The 17475-nt window shown below is 41.9% G+C and overlaps 1 pseudogene; it reads right to left on the reverse strand.

The window, feature by feature from the left end:
• Positions 1–1658: 1658 nt before the first annotated feature.
• Positions 1659–1924, reverse strand: LOC138671706 (NADH dehydrogenase [ubiquinone] 1 alpha subcomplex subunit 3 pseudogene; annotated as a pseudogene).
• Between the last annotated feature and the right edge of the window lie 15551 nt (positions 1925–17475).

A 17475-nucleotide genomic window follows, 5' to 3' on the forward strand; every position in this document is an offset into this window, starting at 1 on the left:
GATACGGTATGAGTACCATGCTAGCAATTTGCTGTGCGTACCCTGACGAAAGTAATATGTAATCTATTAGACGTTTAGGGCTGAAGAAAAGCTTGTTACAGAATGCTTTGGTTTTCTTAAGCGATTGCAAGCAATATCATTTGAGTGCAAAGAAATGCAATAAACCTCATATTGTTTTTCACCAAGAACTGTTCCTGTACTAAATAAGTGCCTACTGCTGAGCATGAATACCTGCAATTGGTGGATAATTCTGTCACGGTCTCAAAGAGCACAAAATTATTATTACAATTTAAAGTTGAATGTCCTGGGTAAAGGCAGCTACAGCATTGCAAACTCAGTCTGAAAGCATGGTGGAGCTCGTTAAACAATTGATTGAGGTACAGCAACAGCTACAGCAGCAACAGGAGCAGTATCAGCAGCAGTTACAGAATCACAACAGTTACAGCAGCATCAACAGCAATAAATTCAGCATCAGTTGCAACAGCAGCAGATGGCTGTCCTGACAGGTGTCCTGGCCAGGGAAACATTGCTTTGCTCCAGCTAAAGAGACCGTATTTGTTTGAAGCGAACAGTACAGGAGGTTGAAGAAAAAATGGCTCTAGAGGATGATATCGAAGCTTTCCTGACTATATTTGAGAGGGGAGTCAGACAGGGAAAAACTGCCCCCAGAGTATTGGGTGGAGGTTAGTGATGAGCAAATATATTCGACACTATTCGTTACTCGCACGAATAGTACATGAGAATTTCTCACTGTGATCATTGGTGAAGTCAATGAGCATGAACTACGATGACCTCATCATTTACTTTTTGCCATGGTGCTGAGGTCGCGGCAGTTCAACCCAGCTTGGAACGCAGCCTCACAGATCGGAGGTAACCTCGATGACGTCACCGCTTGTCACTGACGCTGCGCTCGCAGAGCTCATTCATCAGTGGTTCTCAGCATGGACGATTGCATCTTGGCACCATTCAGGTTGAAAACCATTAATCCTTCAGGCATGGATTTCGGTGTGGGACAGAACGACGGACAGGTGAGGGATACTGTTGTTTCAGTGGAATTAGGCGTTAGGTGAGTATAACTGTTATTTTTAAATAAAAATGGAAAAGTGTGTTTTGATTTATTTCTAATAAAGGACTTTATTCTGGCTGTGTCTTTATTTACCATATAACTATAGGATTAGAAATGGATACGTGTCTTATAGATGTCTCTCCATTAGTAATCCATGGGCTTAATGTCACTTGACAATACAAAGGTGACATCAATCCCACAAATACGAACCTCACTTGACACTGCTACAGGGCAAGTGGGAAGAGTCGGGCAAAGTGCCAGAATAGGCTATATATTCTGGGTGGCCGCGGGCTGCTATTTTTAGGCTTGGGGGGTCAATATCCATGGCCCCTTGCCAGCCTGAGAATACCAGTCTCCAGCTGTCTGCTTTAGGAAAGCTGGTTGTCAAAAATGGATTTATTGTGTTAACGATACCACAAAGGTAATTCTGGAAAACTGTGTGTCCTTTACAAACTGCTCTTCCAGAAGAAAAATGTACTCATATTTCTGCATTCCTGGCTGATGCCGTGCTTGGGTGCTGTGACTATCGGATGTGATAACAAGCAGGAGTCCACAGAAGATTTCTGATGAGACACAGATGGCATCTTCACAATTACAGGTTCTTCAGCCAATCTAAATTAGGCCCAAGTTTGTCACAGGGATGGCTAGGGATATCTGGCATGTTCCGGTCATCCAGAACTGGAACCAGGTAATTGTAGGGTACAGCTTTGTTGTACATGGAGGTGTATTTAATATAATGACTGAACAAGGAACAATAGCAGCCAAAATCCCGATGCCGACGGACACCGGAACGAAGGATTCATTGTTCCAGGCATTTTTGAGGAACGCTCGCACTCCTGCCAGCACCATTACACCCATCACCTGCGAAGCACACAGCACAGCAGTCTCCCTGACCCACAAAGAGGACCCGTGCTGTTTTTTAAATTATTTAAATAATTTAAAAAAACGGTATGGGGACCCTTTCATTTTTGATAACCAGCCTTGCTGAAGTTGATAGCTGAGGGTTGCAGCCCCCAGCTGTCAGTTTTGTCTGGCTGGTTGTAGAAAATGCAGGGGAACCTATGCCTGTTTTTTCATTTGTTTGTTTATCTATAGTGCTGGAGGCTAATGAAGAATACTCCCATCAGCCGCTCCTGCTGTCACTGTTATTAGCCGCAGCAAGTGTAGGCTGATGGGTGTAATAGTTCCAAAATCCAATGCCTGCTGTTATTGTTCTCACTTGAATACAACTCTCATCATTCTCCCCTGCTTGTGCTGATCACCGGCAGAGTAGGGGAGAATGATGAAAGTTGTATTCATAACTAGGTGCCGGGGAACTTATTGCATTGCCACTTCCCTGGCGCCTGCTGTGTGGTACTTATGCAGTACATGGGTGGCACATGGTTGCTACACATGTGCCACACGTATAACACAGATGGACACTGACATTTCTGGTATCGATTTGGTTATCTCAAGTGCTGTGGAAAAAATTCTATTGACGCTTGCACTGACATCAGATAGGTGAAGTGACTTCATTGACTGTGAACTCCCAGGACTTTTCTGATGGCACCGGGAGCATGAGAGCTTTCTCACACTCTGTGCCATCAGACAGGGAATAGGAGTTCACAGGGAGACACTGAGCAGTGGCAGCAGACACTGTTCAGTGTCTCTACTGGATAACAGGCTGTATGGCCGCATCATGCAATCATGTATCCTGCCATCTACATGTAGCAGAGCTAGACCTGTTGCGGGGCAAACGGATTATCATCTTCACTGTGGAAAGGTGAGAAAAATTTTTGGTTTTATTTTAACTATTTTGCGGGAGAAAATGACGTCGGTGGAATGAGTAATTTTGTAAGCATGGCTTAATTAAGATGTATTAAAGGAGTCTGTGTCATTCTTTCAATTAAAGGACTTTTTTCTGGGTGTCTGTTTTTGTATATATGACTATGGGGTTAGTAATGGGGGGTGACTTATTGACATTTCTCCATTACCAACCTCTGGGCTTGATGTCACCTGACAATACAAAGGCAACATCAACCCCCCCACTATCATCCCACTTGCCATCTCTACAGGGTAAGTGGGAAGAGCGAGGCTAAGTGCCAGAATTGGCAAACCTTATGGATGCACCATTTCTGGGGTGACTGATAGCTGATGTTTTTAGCTTGAGGTAGTATCCATGGCCCCATACTAGGCTATTAATATCAGCCCGCAGCTGTCTTCCTAGCCTTTGCTGGTTATTAATTATAAGGGGACCCTCCATCATTTTTTAGGGATCTCCCATTTTAATAGCCAGTAAAGGCTCAGTATACATCTGTGAGCTGATATTAATAGCTTGGGAAGCTCCATGGGTATCACTCCCTTCCCAGGCTATAAGCATCTGTCCCAAGCAGTTGGCTTTCCTGCTGCTGGTTAAGAAAATTATGCTGGAGTCCACACAATTTTCAGAAAAATATTCTTTTAATAATTAAATACATGTACAATAAGCTGCACACACTGCACAAATTGTATATGTCACTGACATCTATTTATTTATCTATCTATTCTATATATATACTGTATGTAATCCATCTGTTCTATGCTGTCGACTCCTGCTGTGAGTTTAGAGTTTACAGTACACTGTTGCTGAATTGCCAGCTTTTCTTCTATCGATCTATCTATGAAACATATATAAATATATACAGTGGGGCAAAAAAGTATTTAGTCAGTCAGCAATAGTGCAAGTTCCACCACTTAAAAAGATGAGAGGCGTCTGTAATTTACATCATAGGTAGACCTCAACTATGGGAGACAAACTGAGAAAAAAAATCCAGAAAATCACATTGTCTGTTTTTTTATCATTTTTTTTTGCATATTATGGTGGAAAATAAGTATTTGGTCAGAAACAAACAATCAAGATTTATGGCTCTCACAGACCTGTAACTTCTTCTTTAAGAGTCTCCTCTTTCCTCCACTCATTACCTGTAGTAATGGCACCTGTTTAAACTTGTTATCAGTATAAAAAGACACCTGTGCACATCCTCAAACAGTCTGACTCCAAACTCCACTATGGTGAAGACCAAAGAGCTGTCAAAGGACACCAGAAACAAAATTGTAGCCCTGCACCAGGCTGGGAAGACTGAATCTGCAATAGCCAACCAGCTTGGAGTGAAGAAATCAACAGTGGGAGCAATAATTAGAAAATGGAAGACATACAAGACCACTGATAATCTCCCTCGATCTGGGGCTCCACACAAAATCCCACCCCGTGGGGTCAGAATGATCACAAGAACGGTGAGCAAAAAACCCAGAACCACGCGGGGGGACCTAGTGAATGAACTGTAGAGAGCTGGGACCAATGTAACAAGGCCTACCATAAGTAACACACTACGCCACCATGGACTCAGATCCTGCAGTGCCAGACGTGTCCCACTGCTTAAGCCAGTACATGTCCGGGCCCGTCTGAAGTTTGCTAGAGAGCATTTGGATGATCCAGATGAGTTTTGGGAGAATGTCCTATGGTCTGATGAAACCAAACTGGAACTGTTTGGTAAAAACACAACTTGTCGTGTTTGGAGGAAAAAGAATACTGAGTTGCATCCATCAAACACCATACCTACTGTAAAGCATGGTGGTGGAAACATCATGCTTTGGGGCTGTTTCTCTGCAAAGGGGCCAGGATGACTGATCCGGGTACATGAAAGAATGAATGGGGCCATGTATCGTGAGATTTTGAGTGCAAACCTCCTTCCATCAGCAAGGGCATTGAAGAAGAAACGTGGCTGGGTCTTTCAACATGACAATGATCCAAAGCACACCGCCAGGGCAACGAAGGAGTGGCTTCGTAAGAAGCATTTCAAGGTCCTGGAGTGGCCTAGCCAGTCTCCAGATCTCAACCCTATAGAAAACCTTTGGAGGGAGTTGAAAGTCCGTTTTGCCAAGCGAAAAGCCAAAAACATCACTGCTCTAGAGGAGATCTGCATGGAGGAATGGACCAACATACCAACAACAGTGTGTGGCAACCTTGTGAAGACTTACAGAAAACGTTTGACCTCTGTCATTGCCAACAAAGGATATATTACAAAGTATTGAGATGAAATTTTGTTTCTGACCAAATACTTATTTTCAACCATAATATGCAAATAAAATGTTAAAAAAACAGACAATGTGATTTTCTGGATTTTTTTTTCTCAGTTTGTCTCCCATAGTTGAGGTCTACCTATGATGTAAATTACAGACGCCTCTCATCTTTTTAAGTGGTGGAACTTGCACTATTGCTGACTGAATAAATACTTTTTTGCCCCACTGTATATATATATATATATATATATACATACATCACAGACCAAAAGTTTGGACACACCTTCTCATTTAAAGATTTTTCTGCACTTTCATGACTATGAAAATTGCACATTCAGACTAAAGGCATAAAAGCTATGAATTAGGTGCACAAAAAAAAGTCCAAGAATGAATGGCACTAGGCGATAATCTTTTTGTGTAGGCACTATAGATACGGAAGGATTCTTATTAAGACTCTTTATAGCGCTTGTGCTAGCAACATGATGCAGGTGGTGCTCAACATATAGCTAAAAGCAGAGAGATCAAACAATGCTGAAAAAAGTAGACGTGGCACTCACCTAGAATATGCTGTATTCAGTGTCCTTTATTGATCTTCATACATAGATGGACATTTAGAGGAGAGGGGGCACTCCCCACACCCCCTCTTTTTTGCCTGCCGCCTCTCCACTAAATGTCCATCTATGTATGAAGATCAATAAAGGACACTGAATACAGCATATTCTAGGTGAGTGCTAAAGCTATGAATTAACACATGTGGAATTATATACCTAGCAAAAAAGTGTGAAACAACTGAAATTATGTCTTATATTCTAGGTTCTTCAAAGTGGCCACCTTTTGCTTTGATGACTGCTTTGCACACTCTTGGCATTCTCTTGATGAGCTTCAAGAGGTAGTCACCAGGAATGGTCTTCCAACAATCTTGAAGGAGTTGCCAGAGATGCTTAGCATTTGTTGCCCCTTTTGCCTTCACTCTGCAGTCCAGCTTTCTCCAAACCATCTCGATTGGGTTCAGGTCTGGTGACTGTGGAGACCAGGTCATCTGGAGTAGCACTCCATCACTCTACATCTTGGTCAAATAGCCCTTACACAGCCTGGAGGTGTGTTTGGGGTCATTGTCCTGTTGAAAAATAAATGATGGTCCAACTAAACGCAAACCAGATGGAATAGCATGCCGCTGCAGGATGCTGTGGTAGCCATGCTGGTTAAGTATGCCTTCAATTTTGAATAAATCCCCAACTGTGTCACTAGCAAAGCACCCGCACACATCACACCTCCTCCATGCTTTATGGTGGGAACCAGGCATGTAGAGTCCATCTGTTCACCTTTTATGAGTCGCACAAAGACACAGTGGTTGGAACCAAAGATCTCAAATTTGGACTCATCAGACCAAAGCACAAATTTCCACTGGTCTAATGTCCATTCCTTGTGTTCTTTAGCCCCAACAAGTCTCTTCTGCTTGTTGCCTGTCCTTAGCAGTGGTTTTCTAGCAGCTATTTTACCATGAAGGCCTGCTGCACAATGTCTCCTCTTAACAGTTGTTGTAGAGATGTGTCTGCTGCTAGAACTCTGTGTGGCATTGACCTGGTCTCTAATCTGTGCTGCTGTTAACCTGCGATTTCTGAGGCTGGGGACTTGGACAAACTGATCCTCAGAAGCAGAGGTGACTCTTGGTCTTCCTTTTCTGGGGCGATCCTCATGTGAAACAGTTTCTTTGTAGCGCTTGAGGGATCTGCAACTGCACTTGGGGACACTTTCAAAGTTTTCCCAATTTTTCGGACTGACTGACCTTAATTTCTTAAAGTAATGATGGCCACTCATTTTTCTTTACTTAGCTGCTTTTTTCTTGCCATAATACAAATTCTAACAGTCTATTCAGTAGGACTATCAGCTGTGTATCCACCAGACTTCTGCACAACACAACTGATGGTCCCAACCCCATTTAAAAGGCAAGAAATTCCACTTATTAAACCTGACAGGGCACACCTGTGAATTGAAAACCATTCCCGGTGACTACCTCTTGAAGCTCATCAAGAGAATGCCAAGAGTGTGCAAAGCAGTCATCAAACAAAAGGTGGCTACTTTGAAGAACCTAGAATATAAGACATAATTTCAGTTGTTTCACACTTTTTTGTTAAGTATATAATTCCACATGTGTTAATTCATAGTTTTGATGCCTTCAGTGTGAATGTACAATTTACATAGTCATGAAAATACAGAAAAATCTTTAAATGAGAAGGTGTGTCCAAACTTTTGGTCTGTACTGTATATATACTGTATCTGTGTGTGATAAACTGACATTTACATATCTATTATATGTGTACATACTGTATGTAATCTGTCTATGTCATCCTGTCGACTCCTGCTGTGATTTCACTGTACGTGGCTGATGAAATGCCGGCTTTTCATCTATTGAGCAATAGGCATGCAGTCATCTTCTCCATACTGTTCCCATTTAGTTTTAGCACTTTCACATCCATTTCAGCTTTTTTCTCATGCCCCAGATCTGTTTGCTGGGTCCGGCAGAAACATATTCAGCTTTCCCATTGCCTTGCATTGGATCCATGATTCTGTACGAATACACATATATTTGAAAGTATTTGGGCTTATTTGCCTAAATCCAAATATTTCACTATTTGCTCATCAATTGTGGAGGTACTAGCTCTGTACCTTACTGAAGGACCACAGAAAGCATATTATGACCTTGCCCTGCAGGGTTCCAAAAAAAAGGAATATAAAGGTGGAGATTGTAGCCCGTTTTGGTGTAACCCTGGCAGTCCAGGTGTACCTCTGGCCTTATCAAAGGGAATTGTTCCCCGATCCCAGATGTTGGACCTGTTACAACTGGTTCATAACCCGAGGCCTGATCTCTGGCATAGATGGTGAAAGAATGGTAGTGAGCTTATTTAACCACTCATTAACTAGGTTCAAGCAAAGCTGTGTTGCCCATGGAGACCTCCAGAATGCAGATGACCTTGTGAGCCTGATTAAAAGATACAGTGGGGCAAAAAAGTATTTAGTCAGTCAGCAATAGTGCAAGTTCCACCACTTAAAAAGATGAGAGGCGTCTGTAATTTACATCATAGGTAGACCTCACCTATGGGAGACAAACTGAGAAAAAAAATCCAGAAAATCACATTGTCTGTTTTTTTTAACATTTTATTTGGTCAGAAACAAAATTTAATCTCAATACTTTGTAATATATCCTTTGTTGGCAATAACAGAGGTCAAACGTTTTCTGTAAGTCTTCACAAGGTTGCCACACACTGTTGTTGGTATGTTGGTCCATTCCTCCATGCAGATCTCATCTAGAGCAGTGATGTTTTTGGCTTTTCGCTTGGCAACACGGACTTTCAACTCCCTCCAAAGGTTTTCTATAGGGTTGAGATCTGGAGACTGGCTAGGCCACTCCAGGACCTTGAAATGCTTCTTACGAAGCCACTCCTTCGTTGCCCTGGCGGTGTGCTTTGGATCATTGTCATGTTGAAAGACCCAGCCACGTTTCATCTTCAATGCCCTTGCTGATGGAAGGAGGTTTGCACTCAAAATCTCACGATACATGGCCCCATTCATTCTTTCATGAACCCGGATCAGTCGTCCTGGCCCCTTTGCAGAGAAACAGCCCCAAAGCATGATGTTTCCACCACCATGCTTTACAGTAGGTATGGTGTTTGATGGATGCAACTCAGTATTCTTTTTCCTCAAAACACGACAAGTTGTGTTTCTACCAAACAGTTCCAGTTTGGTTTCATCAGACCATAGGACATTCTCCCAAAACTCCTCTGGATCATCCAAATGCTCTCTAGCAAACTTCAGACGGGCCCAGACATGTACTGGCTTAAGCAGTGGGACACGTCTGGCACTGCAGGATCTGAGTCCATGGTGGCGTAGTGTGTTACTTATGGTAGGCCTTGTTACATTGGTCCCAGCTCTCTGCAGTTCATTCACTAGGTCCCCCCGCGTGGTTCTGGGATTTTTGCTCACCGTTCTTGTGATCATTCTGACCCCACGGGGTGGGATTTTGCGTGGAGCCCCAGATCGAGGGAGATTATCAGTGGTCTTGTATGTCTTCCATTTTCTAATTATTGCTCACACTGTTGATTTCTTCACTCCAAGCTGGTTGGCTATTGCAGATTCAGTCTTCCCAGCCTGGTGCAGGGCTACAATTTTGTTTCTGGTGTCCTTTGACAGCTCTTTGGTCTTCACCATACTGGAGTTTGGAGTCAGACTGTTTGAGGGTGTGCACAGGTGTCTTTTTATACTGATAACAAGTTTAAACAGGTGCCATTACTACAGGTAATGAGTGGAGGAAAGAGGAGACTCTTAAAGAAGAAGTTACAGGTCTGTGAGAGCCAGAAATCTTGATTGTTTGTTTCTGACCAAATACTTATTTTCCACCATAATATGCAAATAAATTGTTAATAAAACAGACAATGTGATTTTCTGGATTTTTTTTTCTCAGTTTGTCTCCCCTAGTTGAGGTCTACCTATGATGTAAATTACAGACGCCTCTCATCTTTTTAAGTGGTGGAACTTGCACTATTGCTGAATGACTAAATACTTTTTGCCCCACTGTACCTGGATGTGGAGATCACCTTGAGCAGTAAAGGGAGCCTCTGGTTACCTTCCTGGGATACCCAAAAGGAGAGACCCAAGATCATGTCTGAGGAGTGCTCAAATACACCAAAGGGGTCAGATCCGGGTTCAAGTGGTACATCTCAAACTGTTCTTCAACTATATCAATAGTAAAAGAATAAAAACTGAAAATGTAGGCCCTTTAAAAAATAGTGAGGAAAGAATGGTTGTAGATGACGAGGAAAAAGCTAACATATTAAACACCTTCTTCTCCACGGTATTCACGGTGGAAAATGAAATGCTAGGTGAAATCCCAAGAAACAATGAAAACCCTATATTAAGGGTCACCAATCTAACCCAAGAAGAGGTGCGAAACCGGCTAAATAAGATCAAAATAGATAAATCTCCGGGTCCGGATGGCATACACCCACGAGTACTAAGAGAACTAAGTAATGTAATAGATAAACCATTATTTCTTATTTTTAGGGACTCTATAGCGACAGGGTCTGTTCCGCAGGATTGGCGCATAGCAAATGTGGTGCCAATATTCAAAAAGGGCTCTAAAAGTGAACCTGGAAATTATAGGCCAGTAAATCTAACCTCTATTGTTGGTAAAATATTTGAAGGGTTTCTGAGGGATGTTATTCTGGATTATCTCAATGAGAATAACTGTTTAACTCGATATCAGCATGGGTTTATGAGAAATCGCTCCTGTCAAACCAATCTAATCAGTTTTTATGAAGAGGTAAGCTATAGGCTGGACCACGGTGAGTCATTGGACGTGGTATACCTCGATTTTTCCAAAGCGTTTGATACCGTGCCGCACAAGAGGTTGGTACACAAAATGAGAATGCTTGGTCTGGGGGAAAATGTGTGTAAATGGGTTAGTAACTGGCTTAGTGATAGAAAGCAGAGGGTGGTTATAAATGGTATAGTCTCTAACTGGGTCGCTGTGACCAGTGGGGTACCGCAGGGGTCAGTATTGGGACCTGTTCTCTTCAACATATTCATTAATGATCTGGTAGAAGGTTTACACAGTAAAATATCGATATTTGCAGATGATACAAAACTATGTAAAGCAGTTAATACAAGAGAAGATAGTATTCTGCTACAGATGGATCTGGATAAGTTGGAAACTTGGGCTGAAAGGTGGCAGATGAGGTTTAACAATGATAAATGTAAGGTTATACACATGGGAAGAAGGAATCAATATCACCATTACACACTGAACGGGAAACCACTGGGTAAATCTGACAGGGAGAAGGACTTGGGGATCCTAGTTAATGATAAACTTACCTGGAGCAGCCAGTGCCAGGCAGCAGCTGCCAAGGCAAACAGGATCATGGGGTGCATTAAAAGAGGTCTGGATACACATGATGAGAGCATTATACTGCCTCTGTACAAATCCCTAGTTAGACCGCACATGGAGTACTGTGTCCAGTTTTGGGCACCGGTGCTCAGGAAGGATATAATGGAACTAGAGAGAGTACAAAGGAGGGCAACAAAATTAATAAAGGGGATGGGAGAACTACAATACCCAGATAGATTAGCGAAATTAGGATTATTTAGTCTAGAAAAAAGACGACTGAGGGGCGATCTAATAACCATGTATAAGTATATAAGGGGACAATACAAATATCTCGCTGAGGATCTGTTTATACCAAGGAAGGTGACGGGCACAAGGGGGCATTCTTTGCGTCTGGAGGAGAGAAGGTTTTTCCACAAACATAGAAGAGGATTCTTTACTGTTAGGGCAGTGAGAATCTGGAATTGCTTGCCTGAGGAGGTGGTGATGGCGAACTCAGTCGAGGGGTTCAAGAGAGGCCTGGATGTCTTCCTGGAGCAGAACAATATTGTATCATACAATTAGGTTCTGCAGAAGGACGTAGATCTGGGGATTTATTATGATGGAATATAGGCTGAACTGGACGGACAAATGTCTTTTTTCAGCCTTACTAACTATGTTACTATGTTACTATGTATCTCATACTATTGACCATTCTAAGTGTAGTGCCCAAAGAAATGTATCAGCACATTGTCCCCTGGTATCAGAATTCATGGACTTCTTCTTAGACCAATGCTTCTGATATTTTGCATATCCCATGTGCAGTAACATACAGCACCTTGTTGAGAAACCTCAGCTATGCCAGGTAACCGTGAACAATGTTTCTGTGACTGGACAGAGGGAGTTTGGTGACCCTAGAAAGGGCAACACTTCTGGATGTGCTAGCTAATAAACTGTCACAATAGGAGTGGTCATAGCTAGAGATTAGCAAACATTTCAATTTTTGGATTGACTCACGATCGCCAAATTTACAATATTCGCCGATTTTAATTGTGTTGACTTAATTGCCGAATGTAGCCGAACATACACAGCACAAAAGCCAGTGTTTCTCACGCTGTGTGACAGCGTGGGAAACACTAGCGTAGCGCTTCTGATCAGCAGTGAAATCATCATTGCCGGTCAGAAAGCCACAGATCTCATGCTGTCAAAAGACAGGGTGAGTGCTGAGCCGTGATCGGAGGTATAAAGTTTACCTCCAGTCTCTGGTATCAAGCTGTCAGTGGCTGTATGTGGATGGTGGTAAGTTCTGCAGTATATCAGTATTGTGGCATGATGGAAGCACTAAACAACAGGCAGATGAAACAAATATGCAGATGAACATTATATATATATATATATATATATATATATATATATATATATGTACCGCAATGTCCCTAATACATAACGCCAGAAGAATGATTTCCATAATATCTATAGCAAGGCCTAAAACTGTAGGAGTCCAAACTATAGTTGATTATTCACAATAATAAAGAAACCTTGAGTTGAATGGGTCAAAGGAACAAAAATAATAAATGCAAAATACCAAATGAAACACTTGGTAGAAGTACTCTTTTCATATATAACCTGTTGCTCTACCAAACAACTAGAGTGCTATGTACATCCAATATATGTATTTGTGTTACAGCCAGTCTAACATATGGCAGATGTCTTAAAACCACATATGTACTGTCCCGGACAATTGCTATTGAAAGTAAAGGCCCTGCATCTACTATCTGGGTAAATACCTCTATATATGCCTAAACCCTTGTGTACGATTTAGTGCGCTAATCCCACAGACCACTTGGGTCTTTATACCTTTCTAAAAGATAGCTCTAGCACCTGGGTTATTAACACTATCATTACGACATATATATCAATACCTTATCATGTTCTCCTATTGTCTTTGAACAGAGGAAAACTGGGCCACTTCTACTTTTTGAATGTAATAAAATACCATATTATTACATGACGCTATGCGAACAACCATTAAGGGTACGTGAATCTGTCTTTCCCTCCTGTAGTATCTCTTTCTATATGTATGCACAACCTTCAGGAAGCCCATACTTTAGTTTAATGTCCTTGTGTCCAACATAGGTCGCAGGATTGTGACAACCTCTACCTGCTTATTTATCTGTTCATGGATAACTGACATTTGTTCCATTTTTTCCATGATTTTGTAGATAGCTCTATATATATTCTGTATATACTGTATTGTACATTTGAGCACTGTATATATTATATGTTCATACACTGTTTTTTTTCTATCTCTGTTACAGCACCATTTTGTGATCAAGGCCACCGCGTGGCCGAAACGTTAAAAAATTGTTGCCTTATTGTTTCGTCTTCATCTTTGCATCTAATATATAATTGCCTAGAATACTACTTCCTGCATTTTGTGCCAACTTCCGTGGCTTTGTCCGGAGCTAATGTCCGGAGCTAATGTCCGGAGCTAATGTCCGGAGATTAATTGCCTAGAATACTACTTCCTGCAATTTCTGCCAACTTCCGTGGCTTTGTCCGGAGCTAATGTCCGGAGCTAATGTGCGGGGATAATGTCCGGAGCTAATGTCCGGAGCTAATGTCCGGAGCTAATGTCCGGAGATAAGTGAGGTCAACAGTGTCCAGTGTCTGATTGGTTGCCGCCTGCTGCGAGCGACCAATCAGAAACGTGCCATACTGTGACACACTCCGCCCGCCATTTTGGTGTGATTTTTGAATTTTTACCTCACAGCAAGTTTCTACTGCGTGGAGGCGGGCCCAGTGACGTTGCTCTTCAAGCTCCTGCCGAATTTCGTCAAAAAAATGATAATACCATTTACCAAAACTATATATATTTAGTTGTGAAGTGGTTCAGTGACATTTTCACACCAATTTTGAACTTTTGTTTGGTGTTTTCTCCATATACTGCCTATTATTTTTGTTCTTTCTTACTATTATTTATTAATTGTATTATTCTTACATTTGAATAAATAAAGTATATATGGATTCTAGACTCCCGATTCTTTAGAATCGGGCTGCCATCTAGTCTTTAATAAAAATACTCACTTTAGCAAAATTGACTTGAACTGGATGAGTGCAGTGATTTGATTTTCTTCAAGTACCTTGGGGCCTTCGGATTCCGTTCACTTGCACCGTCAAACTCCACTTACAGTCGAGTGCTAGCTCTTTGCTCATTCCACTATATAGTTTTCTGGAGTTGTTAGCACCGACCGGACTCATGTCAGCTGAGACCTACGTTTAGCACAAAATATAAGAAAGGGTCCCCTCAAGCTGTATTGGATAAAAAGAGAGGGGTGCAGTGCCTAGTCCAATAATGTATATGGCAAAGAAAAGAAAAAAAGATTGGACTACAAACAGGCCAGCACAACCACAAGGAATAGAAAAATGTATTTTTCTATTCCTTGTGGTTGTGCTGGCCTGTTTGTAGTCCAATCTTTTTTTCTTTTCTTTGCCTGGGACCTACGTTTATGACAATGCCACCGGTTCCACTATCTTGTCTAAGATAAGGACCAAAATAGACTTTCTACGCATCCCCAGCAAGGACATTAAGACAACGGACTGGGAGAAAGAAAGAAAGAGACTAATTTCATTTGATCTACACTGTGCCACATTGGGTGAATACCACCGACCGGGAAAAATACCTCGCGGTTTACGCTGCAACCTGAGACCCACCCTTTTTGCCAACAACAAGAAATATTGTACCACGTTCCAAAAAATCCTGAATAAGTGTTCTTTCGACATTATCCTGTTAACCATTGAGTACCTGCAGGAGGCTATAAAGACTACCGAGGAAAAAATCACATCCATCGAGACCCAACTGACTACAACTCTGAGTAGTGCTGAATTCTCCACCCTGAAGGGTAAAGTTGACTCCATACTATCTACCCATCAGAAAACTTTGGAAGAGAGAAAGAGAACAAAGTTCCAGAGGGATACTGAAGATTATCTCACAAATAAAGTATACAAATGGGAGGACCCATTTCCCCGCCAATCACGTCAGCGGTATCGCCGGATACAAAGAGGGAATTACCGCTCAGGGGGCTCCTCACCAGCAGAGGGTTCCTCAGCAGGATCCGGCAGCGAGATTGCATCACCAGGCCCTCGTTTTTTAGGACCAAACGGACGCCTACCAGGAGGTCAAGGAGGAAGAGCACCAGACCGTCACATGACCTTGAGGTCTCAGGTAGGAGTCTAATCTCGGTAGTCAACATATCTGAATATTCTCTGTCTCCCCTTGAGTTGAAAGTACTTAACATGGGTTTATTTTTTGTCCTACACCAAAGTGGGACGCATTTCAGTTAGAGAAAGACCTTCAATGCTTCTACAGGAGCATTAGGTTGAAGGTACACTTTGATGCCAACACCACTGACAGGGGCAACACCTTAGGCACAATATCTGATCATGCTACACCTAAAATCACTATTGATTCCCTGGGACTCAGGAACCTGAGTACATTTATGCCACCTAAATCCCACCATGCGGTGCAAACGTTCATTAGTCTACTGGATAGGGATATCAAGAACACCATCCATGATCAACGCCTGGGTCTTCTCCCTGTCCAACATAATCTTAGCACCCCTGAGAAACAGACTTTGGATTCACTGAGCAGGAACAAAAATATTATCATAAAGTCAGCGGACAAGGTTGGGGCTACGGTTGTTATGAATAGGAGCCAGTACATTGCGGAAGTTAGACGTCAACTCTCTGATCACATTACCTACAGAAAACTACATACTGACCCCACTTACAGTATACGCCAGAAAATCAACACGGTACTAGACAAACACGTACAGCTCAAAACAATCGATACTAAAACCAGAACATACCTCATGAACCACCATCCGGTTACTCCAGTACTTTACATCCTGCCTAAAATTCACAAAGACCTCCATAACCCTCCCGGCCGCCCGATAGTGGCATCCACTAACTCAATATTAAACCCATTGTCCATCTTTCTTGAGAAAATCCTCACCCCTTATGCTCGCTCTACAAAGTCCTACATTTTAGACACAGGAGATTTCTTAAACAAAATCCACAACATCAAAAACATCCCACCTGATAGTACCTTATGTACCCTGGATGTAAACAGTCTTTATACTTCAATCAAACACGACAGGGGCATTGAAGCAGTAACACTGACCCTCCGTGAGGTCAATGTTGATACTGATTCACAAAATTTATGTATTGATCTGCTTAACCTAGTTCTAAGAGAAAACTTCTTCATGTTTGAAGATGACTTCTTTTTACAAATCTGTGGCATGGCCATGGGGTCCAATGTGGCCCCAGCGTACGCAAACTTATACATGGACCACTTTGAACGCACACATGTATAACCAAATCCTATCTCTGTGTGCTGGCAAACAGTGCCTAGTCCTGGCTTTGGACATGGAGGTAAATAGGAATGCCAGGTTAAAGGCTAGCACTAGAGGTCCTGATTATGTGCACCTAGTTAGCTATGTTTAGATTAGGTTGTGAAAACACAGCACTCATACAATAATAGGATGGGAGGTGCTCAAGTAAGGCATCCAGCCCAAGATTGTCCAAAATTAGAAAAGACCTTGGCACTCAAGTGGTATTGTGGCTTGAAAAAACAAATTATTTATTGTGCAACATGATTGAACATTTTCAGTCCACATACGGATCTTCATAAGAACATATTTACTGGTATAGTCGTTAATATCAGTGTCCTGCTGTTTGCAGATCCAATGGTTTTAGCTTGCCTGGATGCTTAGAAATGTCCTGTGTGCAGCAGGGCAGAGCGGTATACGACCGGAGTTGCTGGAGAAGAGCGTTATGTTTAGAGTCAGGTCCTGTGTGTTTTTAATAAGCCAGCTGGGGTGAGCAGAACAGTCTGTGTGTTGGAGATGGTGTGTGACAAGCAAATGTGAGCTGTCTGGGAGCTGAACAATTCTCTGTGGTAGTGGAGCTGAAGAGAAGCCCGTGTTGATTTACAGACTGTGCTAGGGACAATCTAATGTAATGCTGTGGTGTGAGTACAACCATGCTACTGTTCTTACCCTAGCAAAAGGACTGTGTGGCATATTGTACATTCTTATACATTTTGGACTGAAGATCTGAAGATTGATTTCTATATGCTTGAGAAAGCATTTTCATTTGCAGAGTGGAAAAATGCAATAAACCTTACCTTGCTTTGCACCAAGACCTGTGCCTGTATGTTAAAATTATTTTTTAACCCCTTCCCTCTATTATGTCAGTGATCTAGAGAGACATCAGTGCACAATAAGCATGACAATTTCCCATCTGATTTCACGACTAACTGGCTAATTCGAATTTCATCAGATTTGTATATTAGGCATAACTCATGTTATACATGAATTCTGTAAGTGGACTATAAACTTGCTCTCAATGAGAATAAATAAAAAGTTATCTACTAAAAACAGGCAAGCTAAAAATTTTACTCGGTTATTTCTAAACTGTACTGGAACTAAAAAATGGCAAATAATTTTTTGAC

Source organism: Ranitomeya imitator, chromosome 3 (genome assembly GCF_032444005.1).
Source record: "Ranitomeya imitator isolate aRanImi1 chromosome 3, aRanImi1.pri, whole genome shotgun sequence".
Classification (NCBI taxonomy): Eukaryota; Metazoa; Chordata; class Amphibia; order Anura; family Dendrobatidae; genus Ranitomeya; species Ranitomeya imitator.